The 16,661-nt window shown below is 39.3% G+C and overlaps 1 protein-coding gene across 2 annotated transcripts in view; it reads left to right on the top strand.

The window, feature by feature from the left end:
* ACAP2 (ArfGAP with coiled-coil, ankyrin repeat and PH domains 2) overlaps positions 1 to 16,661 on the top strand; it is a 179,749-nt gene that overhangs the window by 37,578 nt on the left and 125,510 nt on the right. Inside the window, exon 2 of one of the 2 annotated variants that reach the window (XM_077990624.1) lies at positions 1,876 to 2,179. The gene's annotated coding sequence lies outside the window, so the exon portion shown is untranslated. 2 annotated transcript variants of the gene reach the window in all.

The raw sequence follows: 16,661 nt of genomic DNA on the forward strand, positions 1-16,661 counted from the left end.
TAATCTTATTTTTTATTTTGTTTTTTGAGGCAGAGTCTTGCTCTGTCGCCCGGGCTGGAGTACAGTGGCACCATCTCGGCTCACTGCAACCTCCACCTCCCGGGTTCAAGCAATTTTCCTGCCTCAACCTCCTGAGTAGCTGGGACTACAGGTGCCTGCTACCATGCCCAGCTAATTTTTGTATTTTTATTAGAGATGGGGTTTCACCATGTTGGCCAGGCTGGTCTCAAACTCCTGACCTTGTGATCTGCCCACCTCGGCCTCTGAAAGTGCTGGGATTACAGGTGTGAGTCATCATGCCTGGCTCACATTTCATAATCTGAGCAACAAATTATGCTACCTAATAGAGTATAGGCCGGGCGCGGTGGCTCAAGCCTGTAATCCCAGCAATTTGGGAGGCCGAGACGGGCGGATCACGAGGTCAGGAGATCGAGACCATCCTGGCGAACACGGTGAAACCCCGTCTCTACTAAAAAAGATACAAAAAACTAGCCGGGCGAGGCGGCGGGCGCCTGTAGTCCCAGCTACTCGGGAGGCTGAGGCAGGAGAATGGCATAAACCCGGGGGGCGGAGCTTGCAGTGAGCTGAGATCTGGCCACTGCACTCCAGCCCGGGCGACAGAGCCAGACTCCGTCTCAAAAAAAAAAAAATAGAGTATAGTATGAGCCAATTTTTCTTATTTATTTATTTTTGCAATTTACTCATGTAACAGGCCAATTCTTTTTGAGACAGGGTCTCACTCTGTGACCCAGGCTGGTCTTGAATTTGAACTCCTGGCTTCAAGCAATCCTCCTTTCTTGGCTTCCCAAAGTGCTGGCATTATAGGCATGAGCCACTGCACCCAGCCCGCAGTTCTTATTTTTAGCCAAGTGTAGATTCTTAAGCATTTTGCTGGCAGGTCTGTGTGGTAAGTGATGATACAATCCTTTACCATCATCAAGACCCAGCTTAAGAACAATTTGTTTTTGACATTCATTGTGAGTTTTTTTTTTTCCCCTAAGTACTAAATAGAGACAATGTCTTGCTTGTTGCCCAGGCTAGTCTCAAACTCCTGGCTTCAAGAGATCTTCCTGCCTCGACCTCCCAAAGTGCTGGGATTATAGGCATGAGCCACTACTCCTGGGCTTACAGTGTGTTTTAATCCTGCATATTTATTTTATTTTGTTAATTATCTGTAAGTCTCTCCATGGTTTGATCTAGAAATTTGTTTGTCTGAAATTGGCATGTTCTAGGAATATGTCAGTTAGAGGAAAAATACTGTAGATTACCAAGGAAATAGCTAAATAAATGTGTGCCTTTTGATGTGAAAAATTGTTTTAATGTGTTTTTTCTTCCAATTTAAAAAATTGTGTTTAAATACAAATAACATAAAACTTACCGTCTTGACCATTTTTTAAGTATACAACTCAGTGATATTAAGTACATTCATATTGTGTAAAGGATGCATATTCTATTATATGCATATGTCATGTTGTGCTTATCCATTTTTTTGTTGGTAGACACTTGAATTGCTTCCACGTTTCATCTATTGTGAATAATGCGTCTGTGAACATGGGTATACAAATATCTCTTTGATACCCAGCTTTCGGGTTTTTTGAGTATATACTCAGAAGTGAAATAGCTACATCGCATGGTAATTGTTTTTTAATTTTTTGAAGTGTTGCCGTAGTGCTTTCAACAACAGTGGTACCGTTTTACATTCCCACCAGTAGTGCACAAGCGATCCAGTGACTCCACATCCTCATTGATACTTGTTATGCTTTTTTTAGTAGCCATCCTAATGGGTGTGAGATGGCTTCTTAGTCTGTTCCTGCATCGATGACAGAATAGCATTGACTAGATAATTTATAAATAATGTACATTTATTTCTCACAGTTCTGGAGCTGGGAAGTCCAAGATAAAGATGCCAGCAGATTAGTGTCTGGTGAGGGCCAGCTCTCTCTGCTTTCAAGATGGCACCTTGTTGATGTGTCCTCATATGGCAGAAGGTGGAAGGGCAAAAAAGGGAGCATTAGGACCCTTTCTTCAACCTCTTTTATAAGAGCCCTAATCCATTCATGAAGGCGGAGCCCTCATATCTTCATCACTTCCCCAAAGGCCCCACCTCTTCACACTGTGACAATGGAGATCAAGTTTCAACATGAATTTTGGAGAGACACAAACATTCAAACCATAGCAGGTAGTATCTTGTAGTTTGATTTGTATTTCCCTAATGATTATTATGTTGACCTTCTTTTCATGTGCTGATTGGCCATTTGTATATCGTCTTTGGAGAAACATCGATTCAGATCCTTTGCCCATTCTTGTATCATGTTGTTTGTGTCTTTCTTGTTGAGTTTTAGGAGTTCTCTGTGTAGTCTGAATATTAATCCCATACCAGATGGTTTGCAAATATTTTCTCCCATTCTGTGGATGGATTTTTTACTCTGTGTCTTTTGATACACAGAATTTTTCAGTTTCATAAAGTGCAGTTTGTCTATTGTCTTTTGTTGCCTGTGCTTTTGGTATCATATCCAAGAAATCGTTACCAAATTTAGTGTCATAAAGCTTTTAACCTATGTTTTCTTCTAAGAGTTTTATAGTTTTAGATCTTAACATTTCAGTCGTGGATCTCTTTTGAGTTAATTTCTGTATGTGGTGTTAGGTAAGGGTCTTCATTCTTTTGCATGTGGATATCCAGTTTTACAAGCACCATTTGTTGAAAGGACTGTCTTTTCCCCATTGAATTATAGTAACACTCTTGACAAAAATCATTTGACTATATATATGAGGGTTAATTATGGACTGTGTTCTATTCTGGAGGTCAACATGGCTGTCTTTATGACAGTATTAATCTGTTTGATTACTGTGACTTTGTGGTAAGTTTTGAAATCAGAAAGTGTGAATCCTCCAGTTTTACTTTTCTTTTTCAGGATTGTTTTGGCTATCCATTGTCCCTTGAAATTTCATATGAATTTTAGGATAGGTTTTTCTGTTTCTTTTTTTTTTTTGAGATGGAGTCTCCCTCACTCTATCGCCCAGGCTGGACTGCAGTGGTGCAATCTTGGTTCACTGCAACATCCGCCTCCCAGGTTCAAGCAATTCTCTTGCCTTAGCCTCCTGAGTAGCTGGGATTACAGGTGCCCGCCACCACACCCAGCTAATTTTTGTATTTTTAGTAAAGATGGGGTTTCACCATGTTGGCCAGGCTGGTCTTAAACTCCTGACCTCAAGTGATCCTCCCACCTCGGCCTCCCAAAGTGCTGAGATTACAGGCGTGAGCCACTGTGCCCAGCCAGGTTTTTCTATTTCTACAAAAAACATCCTTGTAATTTTGACAAGAATTGCATTAAATCTGTAGAAGGCTTTGGGTAATTGACATCTTAACAATATTAAGTCTTCCATTTCATTAACGTGGGATATGTTTCCATTTGTTTATTTCTTTTATACTTTCTTTTTTTTTTAGGTATGTCTCATAGTTTCTATTGTACAAGCCTTTCAGCTCGTTGGTTAAGTGATTTTCTATGTGTTTTGACTATTTTGATGCTATTATAAATGGCATTGTTTTCTTAACTTTCTTTTCAAATTGTACATTCTTAGTGTATATAGAAATGCAACTAATTTTTGTGTGTTGACTATATCCTGCTACTTTGATGAATTTATTTATTCTAACAGGTTCCTTTGTGGAATCTTTAGGGTTTTCTACATACAAAATAAGGTCATATTGTCTGTAAACAGAAATACTTTTACTTCTCCCTTTCCAATTTGATTGCTTTTTGTTTTTCTTTTTCTTGCCTAGTGACTCTAAGACTTCCAGTGCTATGTTGAATAGAAGTGTTGAAAGCAGTATCCTTGCCTTGTTTCTAATCTCATGGGGAAAGCTTTCAGTAGAGTATGATGTTCACTGTGGTTTTTTGGTATATGGCTTTTATTTTGGTGAAGCAGTTTCCTTTTATTCCTTTTTGTTAAGTGTTTTTTGTCATGAAAAAAAGAATTTTGTCAATATGATTTTTCTGCATCAGTGGAGATGATCATGGATTTTTTTCCCTTCATTCTGTTTATGTGGTATAGTACATTGTTTTTTCTTCATATGTTGAATTATCCTTGCATTCCAGGAATAAATTCTACTAGGTCATGGTGTATAATCCTTTTACTATGCTGTAGAATTCAGTTTGCTAGTCTTTGTTGAGGATTTCTGCCTCAGTGTTCATAAGGGATATTGTTCCATAGTTTTTCAGTTGTGTCTGGCTTTGGTATCAGGGTAATGCTGGCAGCATAAAATGAGTTTGGAAGTTTTCCTCCTCTTCACTTTTTTGGAAAAGTTTGAGAAGGATTGGTGTAAGTTCATCTTTAAATGCTTGATAGAATTTGCCGGTGAAGCCATTAGGTCTAGGACTTAATTTTTTTTTCTTTTTTTGAGACAGGATCTCACTGTCACCCAGGCTGGAGTCCAGTGGCATAATCTCCGCTCACTGCAACTTCTGCTTTTTGGGCTCAAGTGATTTTTGTGCCTCAGCCTCCCGTGTAGCTGTGACTGCAGGCTGCGAGCCACCAATGCCTGGCTAATTTTTGTATCTTTTCTAGAAACAGGGTTTCGTCATGTTGCCCAGACTGGTCTCGAACTTCCGAGCTGAAAGCAATCCACCTGCCTTGGGCTCCCAACGTGCTGGGATTACAGGCATGAGCCACTATGCCCTGACCTGTTTTGGAGATTTTTGATTACAAATTCAGTCTCTTTACTAGTTATAGGTCTATTCAGATTTTCTCTTTCTTTATGAGAAAAAATTAAAGTCTTGATAAGTTGTGTTTCAGGGAATTTTGCATTTCACCTAGGTAGTCCAGTTTGTTGGCATGTACTTGCTGATAGTACTCTCTTATAATCTTATTTCTCTGGAATTGGTAATAATGTCCCCATTTTCACTTCTGATTTTAGTAATTTGAGTCTTCTTTTTAAAAAAAATTCTGTATAGCTAAAGGTTTGTCATTTTGTTGATATTTCTAAGAACCAGTTTTTGGTTTCATTGACTTTTCTCTGTTGTTTTTCTATTTTCTGTTTCTTTTATTTGTGCTGTAATCTTTCCTTATTTCCACTTGCTGGCTTTGGGTTTGGTTTGGTCTTCTTTTTCTAGTTCCTTAAGTCATAAAGTTAGGTTTTTGATCTGAGATCTATCTTTCTTTTTTCTTTTTTTTTTTTTTTTTGAGACGGAGTCTCGCTCTGTCGCCCAGGCTGGAGTGCAGTGGCGCGATCTCGGCTCACTGCAAGCTCCGCCTCCCGGGTTCACGCCATTCTCCTGCCTCAGCCTCCCGAGTAGCTGGGACTACAGGCGCCCACAACCGCGCCCGGCTAATTTTTTGTATTTTTAGTAGAGACGGGGTTTCACCGTGGTCTCGATCTCCTGACCTTGTGATCCGCCCGCCTCGGCCTCCCAAAGTGCTGGGATTACAGGCGTGAGCCACCGCGCCCGGCTATCTTTCTTTTTTCTTTTGAGACAGAGCCTTACTCTGTTGTCCAGGCAGGAGTGCAGTGGCATCATCTCATCTCACTGCAACGTCTACCTTCAGGCTCAGGTGATCCAGCCTCCCAAGTAGCTGGGGCTACAGGCATGCACCACCACACCTGGCTAATTTTTGTATTTTTTGTAGAGATGGGGTTGTGTCATGTTGCCCAGGCTTGTCTCAAACTTCTGAGCTTAAGTGATCCACTTGCCTTGGCTTCTCAAAGTGTTGAGATTACAGGTGTAAGCCACTGTGCCCAGTCCTTTCTTGTTTTTTAATATGAGCATTTATAACTGTATTTTAATGTTTTTTTTTTCCTTTTCTTAATTTAAAAAATAACTCAAACTTTTTTTTGTGGAGATGGAGACTTGCTATGTTGTCCAGGATGGTCTCAAACTCTTGGGCTCAAACAATCCTCCCACTTCAGTTTTCCAAAATGCTGGGATTACAGACATGGAGCTACCACCCCTGGCTTGTTTTTTTTGTTTTGTTTTGTTTTTTAATAACAAAATGTTCCTTCCATAAGTTTAGTTTCCAAATTTTATTTCCATTCACTACTAAAAATTATTTAACTGCATTTTTTTATATTGCATGTATAGAAATTTAAATTTTTATGAAGTGAAAATGTCATTTTTTGCCTGTCTGCTTTACTTCCTTCCTCCCTCCTTCCCTCTTCTTCCTGTTCTTCTTCCTCCTCCTCCTCCTTCTCCTTTCTTCCTCTCTCTCTCACATAGGATCCTTTTATAAGGTGGGTCATTAAAGACATATTTAAATACGTTGCATGACAAGATTTAAGCTATAGGACAAATAATATTTAAGCATTTAAGCCAATCAGTCTGCAAAAATTTTAGTAGTTTATATTTCTTTCTCCTTGAATTCTGTTAAACACAACATATTTTGAACTTTTGTAGCGTGTCTTAGTTTATACTTCCTTGGAAGTGTCATACTTACGAGTTTTGTGAAGCTGAGTACATGACTTACTGTCAAAGCTGTCAACAGACTTACTCAAATCCAATCAATGTAAAGTGGTAAAATCTAGGGCCAAGAATAAAGTCATATGAAATATTTACTCAAAATACGAATACTTGGGAACAAAAGGGGAACTGAGTGATCAAACCTGTAGCTTAGAAGAAAGAAAAGAAGGCTCACCCTTGTAAACTCAACACTTTGGGAGGTCAGGGTGGGAGGATCACTTGAGGCCAGGATTTTTAGTTCTCTCAATCTGGTGTCTTGTGATGAATAGTTTTCTGTTATTTAGGTGGTAATATTAGGTATCACCAGGAATGTGCAACTATGAGACTGTAGAGATCAACAGCTGTTTTAATGAGTATGCACTGTATCTGTAGTCCTTTCCTAGCCATGGTAAATCAGTGGATTATATCTAGTGATAAACTATGGAATATAAATAAACGCCCAACCTGAGTACACATGACTGAAATTTTACAATCTATCACTTAAATTACACAATCTCCTTTAGAATATGAAGATATTTAAATAAGAGGGTGAGGACTTATCGATAGAAAATAAATTTTGAAGTATAAAGATTCTTGACTCTTGATTCTTGATGTGATTGCATTAAGGTTAATGTAGCTAGATTGATTATTCAAGCAAAGGTAACCCAGTTTTCCAGTTACGTTTATTGCTGAAAAACAAGATTGCTAAATTTGTAGGACAGAATGTATAATCCACCTGATGTGGTTTGGATCTGTGTCCCCACCCAAAACTCATGTTAAACTGTAATCCCCATTGCTGGAGGTGGGGCCTGGTGTGGGGGTGATTGGATCATGGGGATGGTGTCTCATGAATGGTTTAGCATCATGCTCTTGGTGCTGTTCTTATGATAGAGTTCTCACAAGATCTGTTCATTTGAAAGTGTGTAACTCCTCCCCGTGACCCTGGCTCCTGCTCTGGCCATGCAAGACGTGTTTGCTTCCCCTTTGCCTTCTGCCATGATTTGGTTTCCTGAGGCCTTCTCAAAGCCACTATCACACTTCCTGTACAGCCTGCAGAACCATGAGCCAATTAAACCTCTTTTCTTTATTAATTACCCAGTCTGAGATACTGTCTTTTTTTTTTTTTTTTTTTTGAGATGGAGTCTCGCTCTGTTGCCCAGGCTGAGTGCAGTGGCACAATCTCGGCTCACTGCGACCTCTGCCTCCCGGGTTCAAGCAATTCTTCTGCCTCAGCCTCCTGAGTAGCTGGGATTACAGGCGTGCACCACCACACCCAGCTAATTTTTGTATTTTTAGTAGAAATGAGGTTTACACGTTGGTCAAGCTGGTCTCCAACTTCCGACCTCATGATCTGCCCACCTTTGCCTCCCAAAATGCTGGGATTACAGGCATCAGCCACCGCACCAGGCCTCAGGTATTTCTTTATAGCAATGCAAGAATAGACTAATACATCATCCTTAACAGTTAATGAAATTAATTGGAAGTGATTGGGCTTGTATATGTGTTCCTTTAATTTTGAGAGTTCATCAGCAAAGGGCAACAGTAACCATAGCCATACAAAATGAAACATAGAGTTGGATGCAGTCAATCCTAATTTTATAGAAAGACAAGAAAGCACAGATCTCAGTCTGTCTGTGCCTTGTCTCGTGGAGAGTGAGAGCTAGATCAGGAGTTCTTATATTTGTAGGAGTTAGACCGTGTTTAATGTAAGTGGCAATAGGTTGGTTGCAGTGGCTCATGCCTATAATCCCAGCACTTTGGGAGGCTGGAGCGGGTGGATCACTTGAGATCAGGAGTTTGAGACTAGTCTGGACAACATAGTGAAACCTGTCTCTACTAAAAGTACACAAAAAGGTAGCTGGGCGCGGTGGTGCTCACCTGTAATCCCAGCTACTCATAAGGCAGAGGCAGGAGAATCGCTTGAACCTGGGAAGCACACTTTCAGTGAGCCGAGATCGCACCATTGCACTCCAGCCTGGGTGACAGAGCAAGACTCTGTCTCAAAAAAAAAAAAATTATATATTATAATTATATTGTTAAATTATATTTGCATTATATAAATATGTGTGTATATAAAATATATATGTATATAAATATATGATGTGTGTGTATATATATAAATATATGTGTGTGTGTATATATATAAATATATGTGTGTGTATATATATATGGCAGTAGAACTTTTGCCTCAGCCTTCTGAGAAAGAAAATGAAGATTTCTTTTTCATCCAATGAATTACCTTTCACTTCGGGGAATGGGTTGAGAATGGAAAGGGGAGGCAGGGAATCTGCTTACTTACCTTTCTTCCTGAATGCTACAACACATTTTCAGGGTATCTAGTTGGGAACATTTTTATTCTCATGTGCTGCCTATAATTCAATAATTTTATATTTCTGGGATATTTAAAAATATTTGATTAATCTCTTCCTTAGAAGCACATTTTTGGTTCATCACAATATCAGGCCAGAAGTGTTTTTCAATGTTTCTAAAATTGTTTTTCAGCCATTTTAATTTGACTTAAACCTGATGTTAATTCTCAGTCCTCTTGTTTGACCTGTCAGCAGCTTTTGACATACTTGATTACTCCTCCTTCTTTGATACACTTTTTTCACTTCCCTTCTCTGTGGCACTCTCTTGGTTTTCTTCTTACTTTATGTGTGTATATACGTGTGTTGCCTAGGCTGGTCTTGAACTCCTGGGCTCAAGTGATCTTGTGCCTCAGCCTTCCAAAGTGCCGGGATTGTAGGAATGAGCCACCTTGTGGGGCCTGGTTTTCTTCTTATTTCATCAGTTGCTGCTTCTCAGATTCTTTTCCTCATTCCTTTTGTTCTTCCTGACCTTTACTATCAAAATGCCCCAAGCTTAAGGCATCTCTGCCTTTACTTTTTATTTTAATAATGTCCAGTCTTATAGCTGCCGATACTATCTATGTGCTCTTGATTCCTAAACTTACACCTCCAACTCAGACTTCTAAACTCAAGACTCATGTGCATCCACCTATTTGAAGTCAACCCTTGTATATCTTAATAAATATTTTGGAGTCAAATCCAAAACTGAGCTCTAGATCTTCTCTCCCTAAATCTGTTATGCCTGTAGTCTTCCCCATCTCAGTTGGTCATAGCTAGTTTTCTTTTTGCTCCAGCGTGAAACTTTGAAATTATACTTGATTACACATTTACCTGTACCTGGTGTACCCATGCATATGCTTGCATGTCACATCTAATTCATCAAGAAATCCTCTTGGCTCTACATACAAAATATATCCAGAATCTTAGCATTTCTCACCACTGATTGCTACTTACCTTGCGCCGTCTTCATCTTTCATCTGGATGACTGCTGTAGCCTCCTTACTAGTCTCTTTGCTTCTTCCTCTTTTGTTTCTTTGCAGTCTTCTCCACATAGTAGCCAGAATGAGTCTTGACAAAGTATGTTACAGCCTGTTTCTTCTCTGGTGCAGACCTTTCAGTGGTTACCCAGTATAGCTGCTGTTATCATTGCTGTGGGCCTACAAGGCTCTGAATGTGATGGGGCGCTCCGTTAGTATTCTGACTTTTTCTGCAGCTCTCCCCCTTTCTGGTTCTGTTTCGGCCATACAGGCCTCCTTGCTACTGAACGTTCCAGGAATGTTGCATTGGTGGCTTTTTCGGCCTGTAACACCCTTGTCTGCATGGCTCACTGTGTTACTTCAGGTCTTTGCTCAAATGTCACTTTCTCAGTGAGAACTATTTTGATCAATTTTAAATAGTAAAATTGTAGCCGTCCCTCTCTCCCCTTGTTTCACTTTCCTTTTTTCCCATAGTACTTACCACATTATCGCATAGCATCCAATTGACGTCTTGATGATGTTTACTGTTCATAGCTTGTCTTCCCCTTCAGAATGTAAGCTCTAGGATGGCAAGGATCATTGTTTATTTTGTTCTTATATTCCAAACAATACACATTTGCTGCCATTTGTTGTTAGAGAAAAGGGAAATTTCTTCATTTGCCAGAATTTTTCTAGGAATGGTATTTTTTTTAAAATAAATTTTTAGTTGTTGGTTTTAAACTTTTCCCTGCTTCTGATTAGTATGACTTGTTTGATTCTTTTCTTCAAGTGTCCACGGATCCTGTCTGATCGTAAATTGAATGCCTTGAAGAAATCATGATCATGTAATTTTGTGCTCCTGGTGGAGCAAATACCTCCTTAGCTCCCGTCAAATTTCTGTCAAGGCCTGTTTTAGAAGTCCAAATCTGTGTTATTCTAGAAGAGTATTATATTATAAAAATTTTCCTTTTCTGTCAACTTAAAAAATTATACCTATAATAATGGTTACACATAGGTAAATAGGTACGACCTTGTATGCCAAAAGAAGACTTTTTCCTTTTTTCATTGTAACTTTAGTTTTAAGGTTTATGCAATTATTTGTAGTTCTTTATTATTTTATTTTTTTCTGGTGACTTTCGTAGTAACATTTATATAAGGCTGGAGAGGCCATAGCAGATTAGAATAACAAGGCTGCATGCAGCAAGAGGGAATTGGAAAGTTGCACATAAATACATGTATACTGAGATACAGGTATGTAACCATTTTGAGTGACCCCAGGCCGCAAATAACAGTTGTTTTAAATGCTCCATTCATCCACCCATTCAACAAGTGTTTACCTGGTAACTAACTGAACTAGAGATAGCTAAATGAATCATAGTGTCTGCTTTTGAGGCCCTCAGTCTAGACATAATGACCAGCAATTTAATTATCATTAGTAAATTGAATGTCAGGCGCTCTATTTGAAGTGTGCCGAGTGCTCTGTGGAAATGGTGGTGGGGGGTTGCTCATTCTGCTGAGGAGTAGAAGGTGCTTCGGTGTTAGATGTTTACCATCCCAGGTGGTTTATGTGTGAAGATTGTCTTTAAAACCCTGAGCCTGTTTATTAGGCTCTTAAATTTGTATTCAGCTTCCTCTTTACAGATCTTGTAAAATTTCTGGGGCTTAATGGAGATGAAATACTGTGTAAAATGATTTTTTTAAACACAGCTGCTTTACTTTCATCTAATAGTTCTGTCATTTAGCAGCTAAGTTTTCTCTCAATTCAAGATTCTGTGATTCTGGGGTTGTCGCTCATGTACTCAATGCTTTTCTCTTTGTGTTTTGCATTACTGTTCTGTAGTCATCTCTCTTTGTTTTGGAGACAGAGTTCACTCTGTCTTCCAAGCTGGAGCGCAGTGGCACAGTCTCAACTCACTGCAACCTCTGCCTCCTGGGTTCAGGTGATCCTCCTGCCTCAGTCACCGGAGTAGCTGGGATTACAGGTGTGCACCCCCACGCCCGGCTAATTTTTTTGTATTTTTAGTACAGACAGGGTTTCACTGTGTTGGCCAGGCTGGTCTCAAACTGCTGACCTCAAGAGATCCACCCACCTCGGCCTCCCAAAATGCTGGGATTACAGGCGTGAGCCACTGTGCCCAGCCTAGTAGTCTTCTCTTAACATACAAATGTGATACCTTGCATGAAGGTGGCATGTAGATTATAAAACATAGGGAGATGTAATGCAGATTAACTTTTATGTATTAATACAGATGCTTGGTTGTTTATGGAGGAGCCTGGGAAAGTTATAAATGTGACTGTTGAGCAGCCCATGATATGTTGTGGAGAGAACCCTGCAAGGCTGAGTATTTGGTTCCCTACCTGCTGTGATTTGCAGAATATTTTGTGCCTCCCGTATTACTTCCAATTCCTGAAAAGGGCAGTGGGAAACAGCCATAAAAGCAGGAATGTGGCAGGTTTCTGATTATAATGTAGTTAGTTAATTAGTTAATTATAGAGACCAGAGTCTGGCTCTGCTGCCGGGGCTGGTCTGAAACTCCTGGGCTCACGCTGTCCTCCTGCCTTGGCCTTCCCAAGCTGCTGGCAGTATTACAGGCATGAGCCACCTCGCCTGGCCTCTGATTCTAATTTTTGACAGTTTTGTCTGGGCCTGTCCCTAAATACCCTACCATCTTGCTTCCTTCTCTCATTGAGGGTCTGCTTATATCCCATCTTTGAAATACTTGGTCGTCTTTTCATTATTATCAGCCACCATGTTCTTTCTTCATGGAAATCTCCTCTGCCCCTTTTGTGAATCATGAAGTTTACAATGCTGTCTCCTTAGATGTATTGCCTGTGGCACTCTACTAATAACACCAAACTTTAACTGCTTTGGTTGAAAATCTGATTTTAACCCTTTAAGCAATGATAAGCTAATTTTCCTGTCATGTTGAAGCCTACTACAATGGTAAGAATTCTTGGAAATGGAATGATTTTGTAGAAAGTTAACTTTAAAAAAAGTTTTTTTTTAAAGACTTTCTCCCCGTAATGCTCATTTTTCTCATTAACGTAACCTTACCCGTCTTTAGATGACCAGTGCCTTCATTCTAGTTTTACACCCTGTGTGGTGAAAACTGGAAGCGACTTTTAGCCATTTGTCACCAATAATTTATTGATCCCAACATGATAAATGGCCAGGCCTTCTTCTGCCACCTTTTTCTTATGGCATAGTAGAATGATGTTAACTGGCATTGTAATTATAGTGCCATTTCGCCTACTTGGGTCTGCTAACTCCCTGAACAAGAAACGCAGGCTGTTAAAGGGGGAGGGTGAAATAGAAATAGAGCTTTCTAAACTAGAACGGATTTTTTTGTTTTTTTCAGGGAAAAAGAATAACTTAATATCTGATCACACTTAAAACATTACTAGTATTTCCTTAGATTAGTATTCTGTAAATAATGAATATTTGCCACTGCACATGTTAAAAATGACTGTATATAGCTACTATCTTTATGCAGAGCAAATTTGGAAGTGACTATTGAAATCATCTACCTGTTAATATGAGAAGCTGAAGCCCCAGAAACAGAAGATTCTATAGACCTCTCCTGCCACCTCAAATTCTCTATGTAGGATGATTATCTGGAACATATATATATATATATATATTTTTTTTTTTTTTTTGGAGATGGAGTTTCACTCTTGTTGCCTAGGCTGGAGTGCAATGGTGCAATCTCAGCGCACCGCAACCTTCGACTCCCAGGTTCAAGCGATTCTCCTGCCTCAGCCCTCCAAGTAGCTGGGATTACAGGCATGCACCACCATACCCGACTAATTTTGTATTTTTAGTAGACACAGGGTTTCATCATGTTGGTCAGGCTGTCTTGAACTCCCAACCTCAGGTGATCCTCCCACCTCGGCCTCCCAAAGTGCTGGGATTACAGGCGTGAGCCGTTGCACCCGGCGCTATTATCTGGATAATATTTTAAGTTCTTCCTTTTTTTTTTTTTTTTTTTTTTAATCATGAGCTGGGATTTAAAGGGGTTATTGATATCTGAGTTATGACTTAAGAGTGTGATATTCATTCACCAGGGCCATACCATTTGCATCTCAACCTTGTGCTGTGATTTGGTTGCTTTTTCAATTATACACCTCCCTGGCTCCCTGATGGTTTTATTTTGGATACTATGTATTGACAGGGGAAAATTTGAGGGCAAAAGGGTTATAGATTTTTTTTTTAAGCTCCTTTTTTAAAAAAAAGTTTTTCCCCTCCCCCCTCCATCACTGGGAAGTGGCAGAGTAATGTTTACAATCTGTAAAACAGAAATATAATGGAGCTTGCTAAGAAAAATACAAATGTGGATGGAAAACAAAATTTTTTTTCTGGCCAAGTGTGGTGGCTCACACCTGTAATCCTAGTACTTTGGGAGGCTGGGACGGGAGGATTGCTGCAGGCCAGGAGGTTTGAGACCAGACTGCTCAACAAGACTGTTCGACATAGTGAGATCCTGTCTCTACAAAAAATAAAATACATCTGTTTTCCTCCAAAATGTTAAGCCAAACAAAAAACTTGAAAAATCCCACTATTTTCATCTATATTCGTACTCCTTGTCTTTTAAGAAGTATGCAGAGGAGACTTTTGAGAAGATGGATGAAACTTGTTAATATAAAATCTGGTGAGGCTTTTTTTTTTTATGGCTTAAACATTTTCTTCCCCCCTTAACTCTGTTGAGAGCACAAGCAAGGGCCACCTGGAGGAAATCTTACTTAGAAGAGAAACAAATCCAGGTTCTATTAGATTGGTGCAAAAGTAATGGCAAAAACCGCAATTACTTTTGCACCAACCCAATAGCTTTCCTTTGAATACTTAATCCCGAATAATAGAATGTTAGGTCTTGAAGTGATATTAAAGATGTTCCAGAGTGAGAGAACTGAGGTCTGGTGTGGTTAAATGATTTTTTCAGGGACTCATATTAGTTGACAGACTAAAATGTTGGTTTTCATTTCTAGTTTGTTTTTCCACTACTCCCTTTCCTATTACAGGATTGAATTTCTCATGGATTTTTTGCTAGGTTTGCTTAGTAGACCAATTTGAGCACATAGGAGCAGTTACAACATTTCTAAGATAATAAATAGAGAAGAAAGGCCTTTTAATTTCATCCATTGAAACTTCTGAAAACAATGAAGGCAGAGACATTTATTTTCTTTATTTATTTAGAGATGGAGTTTCACTCTTGTTGCCCAGGCTGAAGTGCAATGGCACGATTTTGGCTCACTGCAACCTCTGCCTCCCGGGTTCAAGCGATTCTTTTGCCTCAGCCTCCCGAGTAGCTGGGGTTACAGGCGTACACCACTACGCCTGGCTAATTTTGTATTTTTAGTAGAGATGGGAGTTTCACCGTGTTGATCAGGCTGCCCTCAAACTCCTGACCTCCCGTGATCTACCTGCCTGGGCCTTCCAAAGTGCTGGGATTTCAGCCGTAAGCCACCACACCACACCCGGCCAGCAGAGACGTTTATAAAAGGTTATTATTATATAACAAATACACAGTTGCTTCTTGGCCCTTTGGCTAAGATTAAGTATAAATATAAATTTAGAACTATAACCTTCCTTCTTACTGATTCTGTATTGGTTCTCCTCTGTTTTTTAGGCTCTTAAAGGAGCTGGATAGAATCGACCTTGATAACCCTAGAAACCAAGCGGATTTTAAAATATATCATCATCGTATGTATCATACATATGTAGTCCTCTAGCCTAGACTGAAGTTAGGAAGTTAGAAGAAGACTCCAGTCTGTATTTGACATGTGATCTTTGGAAAGGGACAGCAGTACTGAAGTGTTTTTATCTTTCTTCCAGTAAAAGCCTTTTGCACTCCTAGAAGTGTTTTCCCTTAAAGGAAATTAGATTTGCTGTTTTAATTGCTGATCTTAGGCCTGTTTTAACTGTCTTTTGCCCCTTTTTCACACTATTTCAAATTCAATTTGGTAGTATGTGATGATCTTATTACTGCTTTCTTCTCATGTGGCCCCATAACATGAAAACAAAAAGAGATTGTATATTTTCTTTAACACTATATAAATAACCATAGCGGACATTCACTGACTACTTAGTGTTTTCACATGTATATTAACATTTGTCATATGTCTCTGTGGGAGAGACTGTTGTTTATCTGTGTTTTAAAGAAGAAATTGAAACACAAAGAACTTGTTCATCATTACACAGCTAGTACAAAGTAGAGTAGGGATTCAAACACCAGAAGTTTTCTTTTTATTTTTTTTAAACTTTATTCTACTGCCTCTCAACATAAAGATGTTGTAGAGTCCCAGCATAAAGGACCCAGAACCTAACCAAACTAGTACGGGGTGGCCATTCACATTATAAAAGTATTTAGTGGGGGATTTCTATTAAAAAGCAGGTTTCTAGAGTGTGTGCTGTGTTGTTTTGGTCCAAAACAGAGGGAGTAATCTCATTGGTATAGGGCCTTTTCGTGACTCTTTTTTTAACCACTTACCAAATCCCAGGATTACCCCTGGGCCAGTGGGCCTTCCTTGGTGCAGCTGTTGTCCTTTCCTTGCAAAGAATAGTCCAGCATTGCCCAAGGTGCGTAAGGCTGTTGAGCTGAAAGAGGAAGCTGGCTTAGGATGATAGGTACTGTGATGGACACATACATACAGGCACCTCTCCTGAGTCTCTAAACGGTTATTCAATTCACATGCAACTTTTAGAAATACATGTGTTATATAAAACAAAGGAATACAACAGTTTCAAAATCTGCACGTTTTGAATATCTATTTCTATTTGATGATTTTTTATTAGGTAGTTATGACTTAGAGCCTGAAATCCACCTTTAATGTTTGAGGATATTTATGTGCCTATTAATGATCCTGAATATCCTGCTATTGGCAATTTAGATTGCATCACCATGTGACCTAATTTTAAATTATTAATTTCATTT

The sequence above is a fragment of the Macaca mulatta genome, chromosome 2, assembly GCF_049350105.2.
Source record: "Macaca mulatta isolate MMU2019108-1 chromosome 2, T2T-MMU8v2.0, whole genome shotgun sequence".
Classification (NCBI taxonomy): Eukaryota; Metazoa; Chordata; class Mammalia; order Primates; family Cercopithecidae; genus Macaca; species Macaca mulatta.